This window comes from Fukomys damarensis, unplaced genomic scaffold (assembly GCF_012274545.1).
Source record: "Fukomys damarensis isolate Sample0158 unplaced genomic scaffold, DMR_v1.0_HiC HiC_scaffold_28, whole genome shotgun sequence".
In the NCBI taxonomy this organism is placed as follows: Eukaryota; Metazoa; Chordata; class Mammalia; order Rodentia; family Bathyergidae; genus Fukomys; species Fukomys damarensis.
In genome coordinates, this window is record NW_022900940.1 from 40,285,606 (window position 1) to 40,292,436 (window position 6,831).

General features: G+C 45.1%; 1 long non-coding RNA gene across 1 annotated transcript in view; it reads right to left on the reverse strand.

Moving 5' to 3' along the window:
* Nucleotides 1–4,387: 4,387 nt before the first annotated feature.
* The window catches only part of LOC104875488, a 20,290-nt gene continuing 17,846 nt past the window's right edge, over nt 4,388–6,831 (reverse strand). Inside the window, exons 5-6 of the long non-coding RNA XR_004514671.1 lie at nt 6,167–6,251; nt 4,388–4,452 (exon numbers count right to left, since the gene is read on the reverse strand). This is a non-coding gene — a long non-coding RNA (uncharacterized LOC104875488). The remainder of the gene's footprint in view (nt 4,453–6,166; nt 6,252–6,831) is intronic.

A 6,831-nucleotide genomic window follows, 5' to 3' on the forward strand; every position in this document is an offset into this window, starting at 1 on the left:
GTGGGGCCACGGATGGACTGGCCCAGTGCGGTTTGTTGTTTGGATTTTGGTTTTTTGAGACAGGGTCTCACTACGTAGTTGAGACTGACCTGGAACTCACTATGTAGCCCAGGCTGGTCTTGAACTCACAGCGATCCTCCTGCCTCAGCTTCCTGAGTGCTGGGATTATAGGCCTGCACCACCACGTCCGGCTGGCCCAGTGTGGTAATGAGGGCCTGAATGGGGTCCAAAGGCTGAGTTGCAGCCCTGCTGGTAACCAAAGCAAGGCACAGTCTTCCTCCTCACTGGCTTCCCCTGAGGACAGCGAACAGGAGGCCCACAGTGATCCATACAATCTCTTTACCGCCAGCACTCAATGGAGTTTACGGGGTTAGATTCTATCCATGTTTCCCGAGCACCTACTGCACGCCAGGCATTGTCCTACCCATAGCATCAGGCCCTTCTCTACCCACACTGGATGGATCATTTCCTAGGGGGTCTGAGCGTGGGGGTGTGCACCTGTAACCCCAGGACTCTGGGAAGGTGCAGCAAGAGGACTGCAAGTTTAAACTCAACACGGGCAGTTTAACAACTTAGTGAGACCCTGTCTCAAAATCTTAAAAACAATTTTTAAAAGGACTTGGAATACAGCTCAGAAAAAAGCAAAAGAAAATGAAAAATGGACTTGTCCCAAAGCATCCAGCTGTGAAGTGGCAACACAGAGCAGTGCTCAAATGTACTCGCCGAAGGCTCAGTCAGGGTCTTTGCACTGGGGTGTGTGTGTACGTGTGTATGTGTACACACAAATGCACTGGTGGGAAAGGACGTGATTTGCACCTCCCTTTCATTTTGAATCACTCCAATGCATGTCTCCTCCACTCGGTACCTGAGAGCCAACTTCGGCAGTGACCCCCTTGTATCCCCTGACACTGGGGAGTAGAGGACAGGAGAAGGACAAAATGGAGTTCCTGCCCTCCACAAAATCCAAACAACAAACCACACTGGGTCAGTCCATCCCTGGCCCCACTGACAGGAAGCAAGTAAGGTCCTTCTTCCTCTAATATTCAGGCTTTGACAAAAGTCCATTTTGGGCAGGATCCAGGCTAACAGTCCCTAAAGGGACTGGGCCAACCACTGTCAGGTCTGGACCCCAGCTAGAAGGGTCCGGCGCTTTGAGGGACCCTGAGATGACACGTGCCTCAGCTCCCTACTCTGCCAAAAGGCCAGCCTAAGAGTTGCCATAATCAGTGGAGTAATGCTGTATAGCTAAAACCAGACATTTTATGTGGCCGTGAAAATGTGTCACACAAGATTTCAGCAATCAAAAGATACTTGACAAAAAGACACTCAGAAGTTTGGATTTGATGGACGCATGCTTCTGGAGCCCATTTTTAAAAAATCTTCATTTCATCTCTTCTTCAAGAAAATTAAAGGGAGAGATATATGTCTTTCTAATATAAAAGCAGCAGTTCCGAGTTACATACTACAGTGGTTTACAGGCACAAGTCCTGACAAACTGGCTTCCAAGGGTGCCAAGGCTGTGCACTACTTGGCTTTGACCTTGGTCACTGGATCCTCAGGCTGTCATGGGACCAGCACCTGCCATCCAGTAATGGCCTGTGATGTCCCTCCCTTTGCCCTTGAACCACTGGTACCAATGACTGACTGCCAGTGGTCCGGAAGTTGGCTCCAAGCAGGAAAGAAGCACTAGGGAGCACTCGAGGTCCATGCTGTTCTTGCAGGTTGGGCAGCTCACACTGGCAGGGCACCCGGAAGCAGTTCCCGAGCAGACTTAAAGGCTCACGTTCGAACTCTACCTCCTTACTGTGAGGCCCCAGACACCTGTACTCACCCTTCCTGATCCTCGGTTTCCTGTCTTTAAAAGATGAAATAATGCCACCTATTATGGTTTAGGTCTCAAATGTTCCCCAAAAGTTTCCTGTGGTCAGAGGCGGAGCTTGAGGAAGGAGGCCGGACCCCGGGGCGCATATGGGTTCATCAGGGGAGCTCATCCGCCATGAGTGCACAGCTGCACCGGTGTTGGGAGGCAGGACTGGGGAGGAGAGGTAGGCGGCGGGGGGTGTGGCCTGGAAGGATGCATTCTTGGCTGAGCAGCTTTCCCTCGCCACGCCCTCCCACCGTGCTGTTTGTACCTTGGATCCAGCCAGTCATGGACTGATTCCCCCAAACTATGAGCCAAATTAAACCTCTGCTCCTCTAAGATGTGAGTGGTATTTTGTCCCAGGGACAGGAAAGTGATGAAGACACTTTCTTGTAGGACTGACTGAGGATTAAGTAAAACAAAATATATGCTAAATGGTAGTTGGCAATATTATTATTTCAACGCAAATTGTTCTCGTCCTCTACAGGCTCATAATTCTCCCCAAGACCATTTTCTTCTGAAATATTTTTTAAAATGAAAACTACAACAATCCATCCCCTTCATCTACCAGATTGGCAAAAATCCTAAAGCTTTACAATACAGTCTGCTGGTGAGGCTGTGGGGAAATGGGCTTTCTCGCCCTCTGCCAGTGGCGATGCAAAATGCTACGACCGTAGGGAGAGGATTGCGATAGCATCTAGAAAAATGACACATGCCCCCTATCCTTTGACACAGCGAAGTCACAGGTGGTGACCCATCCCAGAGGTAAACTAGCCAAAATGTACAAAAAGTCATGAAGTATATCAACCAGTTGCAATGCATAAATCTTATTAGATCCAGCTTTGAAGGAACTGTAAACTGAAAACAGAAATGTAAACGATTGGGCGTCTGATAATTTTCAAGAACTTTTATATATGTTTTTATATAAACATGGTGTTGTGGTTATGTTTTCCTTACAGGGCTCTTATCTGTTAGAGAGATTTGCTGAAATATTTATGAATGGAATGCAATGTCATGGATGTGCTTAAAAATAGTCCAGGAAGAGGGAGTGTGTGGGTGTCAGCACTTGGGGATTTATAAGAGTGTCCTATTTTTGTAAATGTTTGAAAGTTTCTATAATCAAATTAAGACAGTACAGATAAAGCCAATGTTCCCCCAAACCCTCCCTTAACCCAAGGACTCTTCCCTCAGCTTACAGTTTACTCTAAAGCCTTCCACACATTTTTCTGGGCATTTGAGTACTCAATATGTTCTCACAAGGGCTTAGGACGGTGTTTTCTGAAGACCGCGTTTTCCCCATTATGGCAATGACAGCATCGTGATGCATTATCCTGCCTAGGGTTTTCTCCCCAACACTGACTTCCTGAGCTTCCACGTCAGCTCACAGAGCTTTCTGCTTCTCCATCACTGCACCTACTCAAGTAAGGGTGTGCCACAGACTACTGACTCCTCCACATGGACCCACATTTATGTGCCTCCAACTGTTTACTGCAGTCCTTGCTGCTGCGGCGAACATCCCCAAGCGGATCTACTCAGGCACAAGAGCATTTCTACAGGACAGGGTAAGAGATGAAACTGGTAAGTTCAGCTCAGTTTGAAGGGATCCTGACCTTCCCCTCCCTTTATCTCGTCTTCTGTCAACAAGGTCTGGGTAAAATGGGGCCCTACAAGACGGAGATGCGGTTTTTATGGTTGTGACTAGTGTTCCCATCATTTCACACCTTAATCTCCTACCTCTTCCTTCATCTCTTAAAAGTACTGCTCTAGCCTAATACCCCGACATATATAACGGTCTACCCCTTGTACCCCGGCTCTTTTGGCCTAATCACCTTAATCTTCCCGGCCCCTCTTGGTCCTTCTGGGAGAATGCTTGCCATGGACTTGTGCCCTTTGCTGTCTACCTCTCCGGACTCCTACTTTCTCCCCCCAGCCACATTAGTCGGCTGCGCTTTGGGGACAAAATCCTCTAAGGTTGGGCACACACAGTTCCTTCCACCTGGACTGCTAGCGACCCCGACCCATCCTCCCATTCTCAGATTAATCATCCCTTCCTCACAGCCTGCTTCCCTAACCTCCTACTCAGGGAGAGCTGGGTACCTCTCAGGACAGCACCTAAAGCAGTCTTTAATAATCCATGTGTTTTAATTTTACTTTCCCACTAGATCTCAAGCAGTATGAGGGCAACAACTGGGTGCATTTTTGCTCATTCAGGGTCAACCACAGTGAAGAACAGAATAAGTCAATAAATATTCATTGACTAAATGAATAAGCAAAAGAATTATAAGATGTGTGTTCACATGGGGACAACTCCATTCGTTGCGTATTTTTACTTGTTTCTCCACAAGGCATTTGTGCAGATCTGAACTGCCCTGTTTCTATAAAATACTGCTCCTTCAAGAAACATTCAAGGGAAGAAGAGATACCTCGTAGTTGCCTCTCAATTCCCATAGCTCCCCCCAAAAGTACATTTGACACATAATCTAATATACCATCCATCCTGCAAGTCAAGCTTCTTTGGTTATTGGACTTGCTGGCCAGGGCTGGGGTCCTGGTAGTCTTTGCCTCCCCTGAGCCTGAAAGCTGAATTTCTCCTAGGAGGAATCACATAAGCCTTCAATGAGAGACAGAGTGAACAGGTAAATGGATGACTGAACAGCACTCAAATAGCAATGTCCTTCCAACTGTGGGGTCTGAGCAGAGCACTGATCTAAAAATTAGAACACAAACTGCCTTCAAGAAGAAACAATGCGGGCCCTGCTGATTTCAATCCGCAGCTCAGTCTGCTGCCCGGCTGGAACACCGTCCCCCAAGGCTATGTACTGCCACAGGGCCCCGTGAGTCCAGATCCTCACTGCGGCTTCTGCCTTTGCCAGGAGGGCAGAGTCCCTGAAGGTGGCCTCAGCATAGTGCATCTTCTCCCTATGTAGCTCTTCTTTTCTTTGGCTGCCAGAATGCTGAATGCCAAGTTTTTCTGGGTGAGCCCAGTGACTTTTGTGGCTGGCCTATCTGTTTTCCTTCCACTTAGTCACCAATTTTTCCCCCTTTGAAAATTCTTGTTTCATAAAATTTTTGATACGAATTCCCTTGTAAGTTGCTTCAGATTCAATTAAGAGGGGAAAAAAGAGTCAGGTAAGTGTTCTGAAATGATTTTGTATCCAAAACCTTCATTATGCCATAAATTTGGGAAGAATCTCAAGGCTGAGATAGCTTCAAGCAACATGTACACCTTTGGAGATCCGCACCCTTCTCTGGAGAAATGGTTGACTCTAGGAAGTACAAGGTGAACTTGGAACATCTCGTTGTGTCAGAAAGTAAGGAAGAGCTCAGAAAACAATGGAGATACATCAAAATATGGCCAAGTTCAAAAGGGCCAAAACCGAGAAAATTTGAAAATCAAAGCCAATAATAGTAAAAGAATATAATCCAATGAAGAGAATAAGAATAAAAACGCTTATGCTCAATGAATGAATTCATTGCGGGGAATTTGTCTTCCTGGAAGTAGCTAGACAACTACCGAATGTGAAATCAATGATGAAATTACAAAATCACCATTTGGAAACTATCAATAACTTTTAGGCAAGAATCATCACTGGATGAAAATACTGGTGGTGAAAGTTTGAGGAATAAAAAACATGGAGCCTGAAAGCATCTCCCCACAAGATACATACATATAAATTGGGAAAGACCAAAGGAGAAACTTTACAGTGGAAAAGTAAGTTCCATGCTAACCACAAACATTCCCTGCTTTATGAACTGAGAAAAATACAACATCTCTTCTAGGGTATTTTGATGAGAGAATCCTAGGACATCTTATAAGGAAACACAAGAGAGACTCAAAGTGAGGGTCAGACTACAAGATAATCTGCCGGGGAACGGTATATCTAAAAAGAATGAATTGATTGATGGGTTGATTACATCGCAGTACATCTGATTTTAAAAAACATAGCTGACTACACTCCTCAAAAATATCAACGTTGTGGGAAATAAAGAAAGACTGAACTGTTCCAAATTAAAGAAAAGTAGGTAAATAAGACAAGTGAACATAACACATGATGTCACATTTTCTTTTGCTACAAAGAACATTCTTAGTACAGTGAAGACTATCTGAATAAAACTTACAGATTAGATAACCATACATAAATGTTGATTTTCTGGTTTTGATCAACATACTATGGTCATGGAAGAGAATGATCTGTTTTTAGGACAATTTGTAAGTATTTCGCAGTTTTCTTAGTCAGTAGGAGCTGCTATAATAAAAATAACATAGACTGGATGGCTGTAAAAACAGAAACTTTTTTCTCTCACGGTTCTGGAGGCTGGAGGTCCAAGATCAGGGTAACAGCATGGCGAGGTTCTGACGAGGGCCCTCTCCTGGTTTGTAGGGAGTTATCTAGTGGAATCAGAGAACAGAGAGGAAACAAGCTATGTCTTTGTCTTTTTTTAATCTTTTTTTTTTTTTTCTCAGTACTGGTGATTTGCTCCCGGGCCTCATGCACACAGGGCGAGTTCTGTACCAACAAGCCACATGCCAGCTATGTCTCTTTATAAGGCCACTAATTCCATTCATGAAGACGCTGCCCTTGTGTCCTAAATGCCTTGCACAGGACCCACTTCCTGATGCCATCACCTTGGAAGTTAGGATTTCAGTGTATGAATTCAGGGGTGTATACACATTTAGTCCATAGCAGCAGCAAAGGGATATGTCATGTTTGCAACTCAGATAGATAAATGACAGATAGACAGATAGAGCCAAATAGACAAACAGACAGGATAGCAAAATGTAGTATCTGAGGAATTTGGTTGAAGGATGTATGGAACACATTGTACAATTCTTTCAGCTTCTCTTTAAGTCTGAAATTATGTCAGGGTGAAAAGTTAAAAGAAAAACCTTGGGCTGGAGGTACATGGTCGCACCCAAAGCAAGTGCCCTGAGAGAGGACATACTCCAAGCCTCCATGGCCTTGAGGGGA